General features: G+C 43.8%; 1 pseudogene; it reads left to right on the top strand.

Moving 5' to 3' along the window:
* Positions 1 to 1,745: 1,745 nt before the first annotated feature.
* Positions 1,746 to 2,757, top strand: LOC144774354 (28S ribosomal RNA; annotated as a pseudogene).
* The last annotated feature ends 12,167 nt before the right edge of the window (positions 2,758 to 14,924 follow it).

Below are 14,924 nucleotides of genomic sequence, written 5' to 3'. Positions count from 1 at the left end.
TACTTCTTCAAGCACTAAAAGATTGGATTAGAATATCACTCCAATGAGCCTTGCCATGATGTTCCCATAATCTTCAACATTTAGAACTGGGTGAAGGTAGATAAGATACTGCCACTGAATATCCGGCAAAGATGATCAAAGAATAATATCACTGTTTACTCAGTATCACCATGAACTTGTTATTATTCTATACACATGACACTATCACATGGGCCATGACATGTGGACTTAAGCCAGCAATGCATGGGTTTTAAATGATGATGGGTAAAAATGACCCACCTCGCTGAAAACCACCTCTCTCGCTTCTAATAATAAATACGTATAGTAACAAAAATACAAATATTCAAATCAACCTTGGTTAACTGATGAATTCACTCAAATGCTCCTGTCCCCAGCTCAAACACATCCCCATCCTGGTTTATTTGGAAACGCACTACAGATATAATACACCTCTTGCTGGCTTTCTTTAACATATGAACTAAAAACAAGGACATGGAAGAGGAGGTGAGACAGCCTTCCCCAACATATTATATGTCAATACACATCAGGGAAACAGAGGTTTCAGCCCACGGCTCCTCCTAATATCCAATAATCCAGCCTGGAATCTTCAGTTACCTGTAATTTCCTACCATTCCCCCAAAAGAGAACCTTGCTAGTATCCATGGAGGTCTCCTCTAGCTCATCAACCTCACCTAACATACTGATCAATCATCTTGTGCAGAGTGGAATATCTGGGTCGATTACCCCACCTGTTCATGTACACACATAATAATTGATTACATGGATCGCTATGACCTCATTGACAAGCCTACCCACTCTAATGATCACAGCGTCAATATGCTACTCCAATCTGGTGTTTAGTAGGTTTGATACACGACCTAATAAACATTGACTATCTATCACCTGATCAGACCACATAAAGCAGCAGCTTTCAAATCAGCCTAAGTAGGCACCTATAGAGTTATCCACCCTTTTGTACAGAAAATTGAAAATATTTACACTATCTTGCTCTTACAAACCCTTTCTGTAATTTAAGATCCTTCTCAAATCCCATTGAATAGTTAAAATCACACCACCAGTAATAAAGAAAACGAATAATATAATAATGATCTTTGCCTAGGGAGACCGTAGATACTATCCCAATAACAAGCTAATCACAACTGAAGCAGGATACACTACTGTAGGGACAAGACTTCTTGCAGCAAGGCATAAAAGGGACATGTCAATGTTCTGTAATAAGCTTGTGTACAGTGAGGGAGCGGGCCATGGAGTACTCACCAGGAGTCTGGGTGTGGCAGTTATAGTCTCGCGATTGCACTCCGCTTTAGGGCCGAGTTTCAGGCTTGTATAAAGGTTTGCATTCTCTGTCTGGCTCTGTATGTGCAGTCTGGAAGTGCTGCTTGTGAGCGTTCTGGCTCATAGGTAGTTGGAGGCCTGGGGGGCAGAGTTGTAGTACTTAACTTTTTTTGTTCCCAGCCTCTAGTTGAAAACTAATTTCCTGAGTGGGTATCCCTTTATAGGGAATTACTCAATCTCAGATGTCAGTTTCACTTCCTGCTCATCGTTTACTTCCTGTTTCTATACACTATAAAAGTCATTCAGTTCATTGGATGGATGTGTTGTAAACAAGCCCTGGGGGTTTTCTTTTTTAATGGGTTCTTCGCTCCTTGATAGTTTTTCCCCTTGCTACTTCCTATTTTTCTGTGGAATGGTTTATTTGTGTGTCATTCACTGCTTAAACCTGCTCCGATTCTGTTGGTTCTGCCTATTGGGACTGTGTCGGCAACTACTATTGGTTCCCTCTTAAATTTCTCTCAGAATAGCTGGTGCTCGGAAACCCCAGTTTTATCTGGTGAAGTGAATGATTAGATGTCTTTGGGCTGAAACAATCTCAACTTATTCTCAAACTCTAAATGGTTTGCTTGGAGCCAGGAATCAAATGTGAGTGCCAAGTGGGCCACTTTTGGTAAGCAGAACTGGCACTGCAGTATGAACCGAAGCTGGGTTACGGTGCCTGATGCGATACTCATCAGACCCCAGAAAAGGTGTTGGGTGATATAGACAGTAAGACGTTGTTCATGGAAGTTGGAACCTGCTAAGGAGTGTGTAACAACTCACCTGCTGAATCAACTAGCCATGAAAATGTATGGCGCTGGAGCATTGGGCACATACCCAACCATTGCCTGCACTATGAGCTGTGAGGTCTAAGCCGCGACAAGTAGGAGGGGTGCTGCAGTGTTCATGGAAGCCCGGGGAGAGGTGCCGCTAGTGTAGATCTTAGTGGTAGTAGCAAATATTCAAACAAGAACTTTGACGGTTGAAGTGGAGAAGGATTCTATGTGAACAACAGTTGAACATGGGTTTGCTGGTCCTAAGAGATGGGCGAGCACCATTCAGAAGGGACAGAAGATGAGCTAAATTGCCCTCAGCCAATTGAAAGGGAGTCGGGGTAAGATCCCTGGAGCCAGAGTGAGACAGGCAACTTTGCGGTATCCAGTACAGTAACACAAAATATCCTGGAGAAGCAGGTGGGTGCCCCGTGGAAGAGTTCTCTTTTCTTCTTTTCTTTGTGAAGGGCAGGGTGCCCTGGAGTGGGTTCATCCTAAGAGAGGGGCCTGAGCCTTGGAAATCATTGTGGGTCCGGCCACGTTCAGTGAGCTCTTGCTGGCCCATGAAAGTCCAGGGAAGATGTTGTCAATATTGCGTTGGACCTTACCCATATCCACTGCAGGTCTCCAAGGTGAAAAATCTCTGGCATGTTGGAACAATGCTGATAAGGGAAGTCAGCAAGTCAGACCCATATCTTTGGGACAAGGATTGGCTCTAAGAGCTGAGCCGTTAAGGCTGGATTGCGAAGCGAGGCTAAACACGCACCGCAGCTGGATGAGTCATTGCCCTCTGGTGCAGCAGAGACTTTGGATGCGAGCCTGATCCTTCCTGTTGATAATTGCAGCTGTGGTGGTCACCACTCCCCATGCACCCCCCTGAGGCGCAGGAATGGAATTCTACCTCAGCTAGTGCTGAGCAGCTGACTGGTGTAGACCAGTGGAATCTGACTGTTTCATTTGAACAAAGCATCACAAAGTTCTGAGGTGAGTGTTGACACGATCAGATTTCTGCCCAGTGTCCTGAATGTCAAAGTGAAGAAGTCACGGATACGCGGGTAAATGGCGAGAGTAACTATGACTCTCTTAACCTCTTCTCAGTCTTAGTGGCCTTTACCTCCAAGTGGTTCCACTGGTAACTATCTCTCTACCACTATACTCTTTGAGGATAAGTCTATAGAGATAGGCCAAACAAGGTTCTATCGTGGCTGTCAGCATGATTGTGAGAAATGATTAAGTTAACAACCCCAATGCCAGATGGATTTGAAAATCCCACTAAGATGGCGAAAGGAGGTGCTGTCTTTTCCACAAATCATTAACCTCCTTACTCATTTTGCCAATTCTGCACCTAAATCTAACAACACAATAACAATGAATCGAATCACATTGTGTCACCCTATTCATCCTCCGTACTAATAGAAGATGAGGAAAATGTAGACCTTAGTGAAAGTATTGAATTTGTAGCCTCATCAGCCAAGAGTGACACTATTGCATCAAGACTATAGCCCAATAACATACAGAACTGGGATTTATATGGAGACATAATGGAAACTTTTAAAAAACTTAGAAAGCATGTCTCCACTAAACATAAACAATTATACCTAAAAACATATTGCTCAAAATGTGACAATGAAGCCGAATTCTATAACTTGTATGCCATTATTCAAATTGTAAAGGTAGACTAAAAAAAATAGCTACAGTTCCTTTGTAGCTTCTGTGACCTCAGATTCAAAACAAAATTGGCATGTCGCAACGTGCCAGACATGCACCTTCAAAAGCACAAACCAATGCTAGACTTGCAGCTCTAGCAAGCAGTAAACCATCGAAACTATAGTCAAAGGAAGAACAAGTGTTGCTAGCTGAATTGGAGAAAGTGTATGAAAACAAAAGAAATATAAATGAGCTCATGGTTTTGCATTTTGACAATAAAAATACGAAACAAATTGCAGGAAAAAGAAGGGATCGAAGAGAAAGAAACAAAAACGGGCAAAGGATGTTTAGCACGCATTCAATAACACTGAAAATGACTCCAATGATGACCCTTAGTTATTAGTGGAAATAACAAAAGAAAGGCAATAGGACTTTAGCAAGAGAAAGAGTGAGACAAAAATAACTAACTTTGATGATCTAAATGACACAATATCCGAAGATCCAAAATATTTGAAAATTCCACAGCATCACGAAGCTGCTATGGACCTGATGGAAGAAATTGTGATTTGTATCTCAGAAAATACCAGTGATATATGCCATGCACTTTTTGCCTTTTTGCAAATTTTATACTGCACAAACAAAGCTGTTCCTGTGTCCAATTTTATGAGTATTAGACACCAGATCTCATGTTGCAGCCTTTGCTTATTTCCACTGTTTGGGAAATTAAACTGCTATTTATGCTCTTTTAAATTACATCTTACGTGCTGCAAAGGTATGATCTAATTATTGAATATTTCCCCCATTATACTGATGTTCTTAATACTTGTTTTGAGTGATTTTAACAAATGTCCCTTTTATTTGATGGTGCATTATACTGTTTGTTTGTTTTTTCTGTGACTTTTATGGTTCAGTAGATCTGACTAAAGTATCTTGATGATGATGATGATGAAGTCGTAAGTCAGTCAATCGCAATGAACATCCAAATGAAACTGGTAATAATCCTATAAGTACTGCTCAAGAGGAGCGTCACACGGTCCGAGTCCTAAATAATATACAGAAAAAATTATAAGAAAAATTAAATGCTCAAGAGAATGCTAAAGAAAAGGTATTCAAAAGCAAAGGCCAGCTCTAAGTACTACCAGGCAATGTTCAAGAATGGCAAGCAGAAAATTGCCAGAATAATCACTGATGGTGCAGACGAAGCCACTTGCCAAATCAGTGCGATTATATATTTCAATACTACAAAGATATCATTGAAAAAAAGAATAGGAAACGCCGAAATTCATCCCTATTGACAGAATACCAGAACAATGGGATTTTGAACGGCTATATAAAGAAATTACACTTCTTGAAATAACTGAAGCATTCAAAGACTCTAACTTAAATAAAGCAGTGGGGCATGACAATATTGGCTTAAATGATCTCTACAATAAACATACAAATCAACCAAGGCTGCAGCCCAAAATATTATCAACTTGGTTGATTATAAGAAGAGTCCCAGAATATATAAAGATGAATCATTCAATCCTAACTCGAAAAAAATTACCAATCAATGAGCTAAACAAAACAAGCAATGGCGACCATTACAATTGGTACTGCATTCATAAATCTATTTACAAAATTTCCTGACCAAAATACTTACTTTGTTCCTTAATATCACAATAACACAAATAAACATGGTGAAACGGGACAGAGTTGCTGTATTAATCATTTTATTTCAATTCCTGTGTTAGAAGTCAATTTTATGCTTATGATGACATTAGGGTTGTTGTGTAGTAGTTTTATACTATGGATATTAATATCAATAAGTCCTTAGCAAACACATCTTCCATAGAACTTGTTAAATGCCTGCTTGATGACCAGTCTTGCAACAACTAGGGCATTTCTTTTAAAATAAGTCAAGTCACTGAAATGCGCTAATGGTGAACATAGGTAAACAAATCCTGAATGTGATCAATCTTTTCTGGTCTTGCCCTACCAATATATGGCAACTTTATTTAAACCCATAGTAATTATTACTGAAAACTATTTGGTGTCAGTATTTATTAAAGTAAGGGACAAGAAACTCCTCTGTGGTATGGAATCTTTAGTTACTGGACATCTGAAATATATCCCTAGTGCAGACAAAAAGAGGACATATCAGATTGTCTTGAAAATATTTCATCCTATCAATAGGGTCAATTTATCATTTTAGTAATGTCATTAAAATTAATATGTTGTGCTTTTCCTACTTTCTTTCCAATAGTATCTTCAAATAGACCTAGTTACGGTGCATCCTTTTATCTCCTATGCCCTTTTGATAACTCTAAATAATTCACAGGTGTAGTTTAATTTTAATATGTTTAATAATTTCTCCTGTTGCGTCTAATTTTCTAATTTATTCTTTTTTGGCACAAACAAGGTTACTTCTAATATCTGCAACATAAGCTTAACATTTCATAAACTGCATTCCAATTTCCTCATTATATTTAAAGAGAAAAATGTGCCAGGTGGGAACTTCAAGTATTCTTTAAAGTTTACATCAATTAGTAGAGATCTATTAAATTCAATGGCTTTGTAAAACTCTGTTCCAGTAGCCAGAGCCAACATTGCCACTAGGCCTACTGGGCCAGTCAAACTAGCTGTGACATCCTGGGTCATAGTAAGCCATTTAAATACATGACATAGTAAGAAAGCGACGAAGGAGGTAGAAGAAAGACAGAAGAAAGAGATAGATGGAAGAAAGTGTGAAAGAAAAGAAGAAAGTGAAAAGTAAACAAAAATCATGGCAGATGAAGATGAAGAAATAGTGAGAAAATAAAAGAAGAGAAAACGGGCTAGAAGAAAGGAGTGATAAGAAAGAAGAAAATATAAGTAAAAAAGCAAAGAAGTATAGACAGAAAGCAATAAAACAAATCATGAGTAGAAAGGAAAAGTAATGAATGAGAAGAAAGAAAATAGAAAGAGATAGAAGTGAAAAATGATAAAAAAGAAAGGTTGGGTTAGCCAGCTGTGTGTAGGTCCCTAAATATTGAACTACTCAGGCTTAACTGAACTCCTTTCTATTCAAAGGTCACAATTCAAGAACATGAGGGATGGGTGCTGCCCTTCTGATAAGACTCCAATTTCCCTTGCTTCTTGGACAGCTTTGCTAGCTCTCTGAAATGACCAAGAGGAGACATAAGACTATATAAAACACAATAAATGTGGTCTGCATAAGCTCAATAATTAACAAATAAAGAAGGTGGATGGAAAAATAAAGAGAAGGTTCAGAATGGAAGAAAAATAACGAAAGAAACACTGGAAGACATAAAAAGGAAAGAATAAGTGGAAGGTAAAGAGGGGAGAAAGAAATAGAGACTTAACCGGCAAAAGAGGAATAAAAAATAAAGAAAAAGAAGGGAGGTAAACAATAAGTGGGAGTCGCAAATACTATGTGGTAGGAAATGGAAACTAGCATTGACAATGCAATAGGTCTTGCATTTGTGAGAGTTAGAGTTTTTGAGTTGTAAATGACAATGTCTTTTACCCATGTGTTTTGTTTGGAGTGGATGTATGTGGGGTGTTGTGGAATTGTATGGGTTGGATTGGCATTGTTAGTTGTGGAATTATGTGGTGTGTAATGGATTTGTGTAGTGGAATTATGTGGCATGGTGAATAGAGAGGGATGAGAGCTACAAAGAATAATCGCCCATATCAGGATGTTTAGACCACAATCTATACTGATGTCAAGATATACTGATTTCAAGATGCCCCAACATTGAGATGCCGTTGTCAAGATATACCAACATCAGGATACAGCAACATCAGGATATGCTGATGCCAAAGCCTGGAAAGATTGTAGTGCTGGCTCCAGAATGCACTAAACACAACTGGATGTCTGCTTGTGTGTGCGCGTGGCTGCTTGTTTATGAGGGTGGTTAGTTACATTGTTGATATGTGTATTTAAAATGCTTATTATCTGGCAAATATAGTGCATGCCTGTCACCTATCTTTAATAGCCATCAGGTACTTACCTATATTTGCATATTATACACCTGCATGGGAAATAGATGGACAGATGGAGGTGGGTGTTGGAAAGATAGTGGGTGGGTAAATGGATGGACAGTTGTGGATGGTTGTTGGAAGGACAGTGAGTGGATGGACCAATGGATGGGATTGGGTAATTTAAGAAGGGTGGATGGACAGACGGGCAGAGGTTTTATTTGGAAGGTCAATGAGTGGGCAGATAGACGGGCAGGGGTGGGTGTTGAAAAGGACAGAGGGTGGGTGGATGGTTGAGTGGGTGAATGGTTGGATAAATAAGACTGTAGGTCTCAGCTTCGCGAGAGGTTCTATTTTTGTTTTCTGTATTCTACAGTAGTTGTGTGAGTAGTATGTATAGATTGTTTGTGTTCTTGTTAATAAAATATTTTTTTTATGTTTTGCTGATTAAATTATGTATGTTGGATGTTTTGTCTGCCACTGTAGACCTATTGGCTTTGCAAACTGAAATAGGCACCAAGAGCGGCCCATCCAGGTAAGAGCAGTGGGGCGGAGAGGTGGGGAGTCGACAGAAGATGACGAGGAGAAAAAAAAGAAGAAAACCTCTTACCTTGTGCTCCCCGCATCGCTAAGTCCAAGGAAGTCCAAGGGAAGGGTTTTTATTTTTTATATTTTATTTTCCCTCGTCGTCATCTGTTGGCTCACCCCCACCCACCCCACCACTCTTACATGCATGGGCCACTCCTTATAGGCACAAAAGTTATCCAATCTTGAGCAAGGATTGGCTTTGTGGAGTATTGTATACAGTGCTGTCTCCCAACAGAGATCTGGAGCTGTGTGTATTAGGACTCCAAAAATGTGCCTTGTTTCTAGCTAGCTCACCTTCATTTCTTTTTTCGTAACAGTATAAATTCTTTATTATCTTCTAAGGAACCAAGGGCCATATTATCAATCAAGGGCGATACATTATTGCCGCTTTTATCGGCAGGAAACTGCCGCTAAAGCGGCGACAATGGGCTTGATAATATGCCCTTGTGAATTCCCATAGCAGCCCAGGTTAACACCACAACCTGGGCTGCTATGGGAATTCACAAGGACATATTATCACTGCTTTAGCTGCAGTTTCTTGTCGATAAAAGCAGTGATAATGTATCGCCCTTTCTTGACAATATGGCCCCAAGGGACCCTAGGGGGTGAACAATTTGTACTATAACAATGCCCACATATGTAGGCAGACATGAGGTGTGATATGTCCCATTCATCTGCCCCTGTGGCAATAACTATCCGCTAATGATGTGTTGTCTAAAAAGCAAGCACAGAATAGAATAAAAATGTTTCTGACATTAAACCTATCACTTTCACTCCCAAACTAATATGAAAACAGTAACTGCATTGTGTGGATAAAAGTGAGAAAGTTGAGGGAGCTACTTTTGTTCTGTGTATGAAGGAAGCATGCGCTACGGTTGCCATGCTATTTGTTCTCTGTGTGTAAATGGTGCTAAACATGCTGTCTCTTTTCTGTGTGTGCGATTGAAATCTGCAGTACTGCGACCTGTGTTGTACCTCCTGTGGCTTATAAAGGTGACGGGTGCTGCTTCTGCTACAGGAGTTGCACTTTGCCTGAAAGTACAGAAGAGAATTTAGCAGTCCTGCTGCTTGTGCTGCAACTATTGTATGTGCAAGGAAAACCTGTATTGCTGTTGCCATTGCTGAACTGTTAATGTGTGATTGTGAAGGAAGCGTGCACTGCTGCACACTATGCTTATGTTATATCGGTCATGAGTGCGCATTGTGCTCTGCCTGTTGTATGGGTGTGTCTGAGTGTAAGGAAAGCTTGCCCTGCTGTTGCTGCTTGAGCTGGACTTGTTTAGTGTGTGGAGTCAACCTTGTTACTGCTGGTTCTATACCTGTTCCGTCTATAAGAAAACTATGGGCCCGATTCACAGAACTAACTAAAGACAAAATCCTAAACTTACTACAATTTTGGTATTCACAGAAGGCACTTACAGGCTGATTCATGAAAACCGGAATCTGCGATTTCCCAATTGCGATTAACTGCGAATCGCAATTTAGAAATCGCAGATCGGTATTCATGATTTTTTCCGATTAAAAAATGCGATTCGCACGTGGCTGCAAAAAGCGTTAGCGAGTGTCGAAAATCGCAGATTAATCGCTATTTTCGGCAACATCCGTGTAGGATTTGCGATATCGCAAATAGCGATATCGCTAATTGCGAAGTCGCAAATATGCGGGATCGGGAAAACGGGAAGTCGCTTTTCGAGCACAGTGATGACATCACAACCAGGAAGCAGCCAGTTCCCACCCCCATTCACCACAGTGAGGCAGACCTCGAGGCAGCAACTGAGTCAGCTCCTGCAAGGACACCTGCAAACTTGGAATACCACACCCAATCTCACTGCAGCAATGGCAGAGGAGGCTGTGCCAGGGCCCAGCAACACCGGGCGCAAGAGAAAACTGAAGTTCTCCGAACAGGAGTTGGAGCACCTCATCGAAGGGGTGGTAGAGAACCACTCTAAACTGTGTGGGAAAGAGTCAAGGAGGGTGCCTGAGCAGGAGAAGCGGAGAATATGGGTCGGGATAGCGGCCACAGTGAACTCCGTGGGCGTGGCAGACAGGTCACTTGATGAACTAAAGAAGAGGTGGTACGACCTCCGAGGTCGTGCCAAAGAGAGGGTTGCCGAGAGGCTGGGAGAGTCCCTGGCCACTGGAGGGGGAGGACCTACAGTCCCTCCAAACACCGCCATGGAGGACCGCGTCGAGGACATGTTGGAGTCCGAGGCGTGCATTGGGGTCATCAGATTGGACTCATCCCGCCCCACCCAAGAGAGCCAAGGTAAGTGGCATGCGACTGCGACCCTGTCCCCTATGAATGGCCATTACCCTATAGCCTCCCATAATGTTCCAAAGTCATGCCATCGGTGCACATTAGGTAATGCCCTAAAGCATTGTGGGACATGTAGTGTGGCCACAATGTACAAGTACCCCAATGCAGCCAGACAGGTTCCAAAGTACGCAATGCCACAGCCAGTCAGGGAATGTCATCCAGCATGCATGTAGCAACTGCACGTGTGACAGATACATGCAACTAATGGACGTCCACTTCCCGTCACAGGTGGCGCAGACAGCAGCGACAGTGACAGGCTGCTCATCGATGAGCAACCACAGGATGCGGAGGAGGTGCCGTCACAAACACATCCAGCACCAACAGGTGCTGCACCTACCCCTGCAACCAGGCCCACAGCATCAGCGCCAGCACCAACAGGCGCTGCACCTACCCCTGCAGCCAGGCCCACAGCATCAGCGCCAGCACCAACAGGCGCATCACCTACCCCTGCAGCCAGGCCCACAGCATCAGCGCCAGCACCAACAGGTGTTGCACCAACCCCTGCAGCCAGGCCCACAGCATCAGCGCCAGCACCAACAGGCGCTGCACCAACCCCTGCAGCCAGGCCCGCAGCAGCTGGAGCCTCCACATCTGCTCCAGCGACAGCGGTGACACAGCGCCCACCCACTGTGGGCAGCCAGCAGAGCAGGCATGGCAGGGTTCGCCTGCAGAACAATGCACGCAGCGGCAGGAGGGGGATGGAAGTGCGATGCCGAGCATGAGCATAGAGCGTAGAATGCTACGCATTCACCAGATGCAGGCACGCCGGCAAGGGGCCATACAGATGCAGCTACATAATATTGGCCGCAATGTGGCAGGTGTGGGGGAGAGGATGGACCGCATGACGGCAGCCATGGCAGGTGTGGGGGAGAGGATGGACCGCATGACGGCAGCCATGGAGGCCAACAGTGCTGCGCTAATATCACAGCGCAACACCGGGTGCCACCACCACCGGCAGCTACTGACGCGGCTGTCGTCATACACCAGGTCTAACTACGTGATCGTCAATGCGACATCCCAGCTATCGCGACGGTCCCTGGCGCAGCAGCAGCAGCTAATCCAATGCTGCGAGGATGTGGCCAGAGTATTAGAGCACCTCACCACTGCCGTTATGGCACTCCACCTCCCTGTACCTGGCAATGTCGGGGGGGGGACGATGCCAGCGAGGGCACCTCAAGTCTGAGCAGCCAGTCTGCCTCACAGGTAGCGGTGTTACGACGTAGCACCAGGCCCACTGCAGGGTCACGTGCGGTGGCAGAGGAGGAGCGGGAGAGGCGCTTGGGTGATTCGCGCCAGAGGCGCACCTGACTAACATGTACTTTTACAGGCACAGGCTGACACTATAAGCCTGCCCTGTGTTTTGGATGCAGCAGTATGGGGCAATACTGATTGCATAGGAAGGATGGCAACTTGCACTATTATTGTGAATCAAACAATAATATTTATTCTTGCATCATACATTGGCGTCCTGTCATTATTTCCATTTGCATGCAATTGTGATTTGTTGGGTGAGGGGAGTGGGTGCACTAGAAACTGTTCATTGTGATGTGGTTGCGGCGTCTGTGGCCTTCAGCTGGGTTCTCCCCGCGTGCATGACGCCCATTTGCAGGTGGCCTGTCGTCCCCTTCCGACTCACTGCCAGAGATGTCTACAGGTATACTGCGCTTGGTAGCAATGTTGTGTAGTATTGCACAGACAGCCACAATGCGGCAGCACACATCAGGACTGTAGTACATGGCCCCACCTGTCTTGTGCAGTATGCAGAATCTGCTCTTCAGTAGCCCAAAAGTCCTTTCAATGCAATTCCTTGTCCGTATGTGTGCAACATTGTAACGCCGTTGCTGTAGTGTAGCAGGGTTGAGGTATGGGGTGAGGAGGTATTCACGGAGGGCGTTGCCACTGTCACCTGAATGAGAGGAGCAGAGGGTGAGTGCCTGTGCAGCGCAGCTACTTCATCGCAATGTGACATTGTGAACAAAGTGTACTTACCAAGTAGGTGTCCTTCCCCAAAGTCTCCTCTGGCCAGTCGTGTGTGGAGGCCGCTGTGCCGGAATATGAATGAGTCATGGGTACTCCCTGGGTACTGTGCCACTATGTCCGTGATGTATGTCTTAGCATTGCAGACCATCTGGATGTTGAGGGAGTGGTAGGACTTGCGATTGCGGTACATGTACTCCGTTGCAGCTGGTGGGCAGATGGCGATGTGGGTACAGTCAATGCATCCTATCACATGTGGGAAATGGGCAACATTGTAGAATTGTAGCTTGGTCGAATCCAAATCCTGTTGGCTGGTGGGAAATGTGATGTGTTGGTGTAGCTGGGTCAGCATTGCGTCAGGGAAACTCCTTAGGCAGCGGGACATGGTGGGCTGGGATATCCCCCCAGCAACCGCTACTATCCCCTGGAAGCTCCCAGAGGCCAGGAGGTGCAGGCTACACAATACATGGACATGTGTAGGCACGGCATTGGTCCGCCTTGTTGGGTGCTGCATCAGGGGGTCAAGGTCCTGTATTAGCTGGATTATCATTTCCCCATTCAGGCGGTACTTTGCATATATTTGCTCTCTGGTTTGGCCCAGCAGGGTGACCCGCTGGCGGAATATCCTGTCCTGGATTCTGCGTCTCCTCCGTGCTGCTCGCTGTAGCCTTGGCGCCTGACCACCATGTACATTCCTGGCATTGTGAGACTCCAAATGCTGCTGCTGATTCTCCGTATGTGTGTTTGGTCAGGCCTGCACCTGTTACTGATTGGCCAACGGTTTAAAAAAAAAAAAATTCAATGGCTTTTATGGTTACCACCTGCTTTGGGTTGTCCTTAATTTGCGCCTCGCAAACAGCGATTTTGGGTTTTTTCGCTATTTGCGAATTTTCATGATTACCGATTGCGATTGTATAGCGAATTCGCAATTTTTTTCGCGGTATCCGTGGTTTGTCGCATTTTCCGATTCGCTAATGCTCTCCTGCCGGGATTCTGCGAATCTATTTGCGGATTCGCTATTATGTGTTTGCGACTTCGCTATTGTCGTGGTGAATGCCGATTGGGGAAATTGCGCCCGCAATAGCATTTTCGCAGCTATTGCGAGCGCAATTTTGCTTGATGAATCAGGCGGTTACTCATTTCGGTATTCACAGAAGTTAGGAGTCCTAAATTTAGGACTCCTAAATGCCTTCTGTGAATACCGAAAGTCTTAAAGTTAGGATTTTTCTCAGTTTAGGAGTAGTAAAGTTAAAGACTCCTAACTTTTGTGAATACCAAAATGAGTAAGTGCCTTCTGTGAATACCAAAATGGTAGTAAGATTAGGATATTGTCTTAAGTTAGTTGTGTGAATCGGGCCCATAATTCTGCTGATTTTTAGTTCATGTTGTGCAAGTTTGACAGAAGCTTGCAATGTTGCTGCTCTGACACTGCCTTTTACTGTAGTGTGTGTGTGTGTGTGTGTGTGTGTGTGTGTTTACGAAGCTTGCAGAGCTATTGCTTGAAACATACATGTCATTGATGTACATGAATGAAGCTCGTTCTACTGCTTTTGTAATGGGGATATAGGGGGCACTTTGAATGAGCAGCTCATGGTGTACCTGTGTGTGGGGAAAGGTGCATTATTCTCACACCAGAGTGTGAGTTCATGAGAGTGTGACCTGAGTGTGAGAGAGAAAGCCCAAAAAGGAGTCTGCCCTGGTGCTGCATGTTTTGTACCAGTTCTTTCTGTAAGGGAATCTTTATCTGCTACTGCCTATCTGGCACATACCCTGTAAGGCAGGGAAGCTTGCATAGCTTCTATGCACGCAAGACCAGTTTTGAGAAAGGAACGTTTGCACTGCTGTTGGCTGTGTAGTAATGGTAGTGTGCATGTCCGAGAGAATCCTGTATTGTACTGGGCATACTCTACCTGTTCTAATTTTGAAGGGAGCTTACAGTGGTGCTGCACTAGTTTTGTGTTTGTTTGTAGTGTCTGTGAAAGACATTTGCACGTGTTCTGTACCTGTTGTGTGTGTGAGGGTGGAACTTGCACTGGTGCAGCATGTTCTATGCACAAAAGATGGAAAGGGAAGGTAGGGGAGAGGGTGATCACATGTGTTGAGTAGTAGGATTTCGAAGAACATCCCTGTATGCATTAGGTTTGCTACTTCCTGATCCTTTTATCTGTTTCTCTTTAGCATCTTTTTTATTACTGGCACTAAAAAAGAGATCTATAACTACCTGAAACTATTTATTTTTTAAAAACGAAATGATTTTATGATTGTGTAAATGGTCATGAACTTGTATCTGTATTGTAATGTTGTAAATTGTATTGTATATGTAG

The sequence above is a fragment of the Lissotriton helveticus genome, chromosome 8 (assembly GCF_964261635.1).
Source record: "Lissotriton helveticus chromosome 8, aLisHel1.1, whole genome shotgun sequence".
NCBI classification, from domain to species: domain Eukaryota; kingdom Metazoa; phylum Chordata; class Amphibia; order Caudata; family Salamandridae; genus Lissotriton; species Lissotriton helveticus.
The sequence above is the reverse complement of the archived record's forward strand: the minus strand, read 5'-3'. Positions and strand labels throughout refer to the sequence as shown.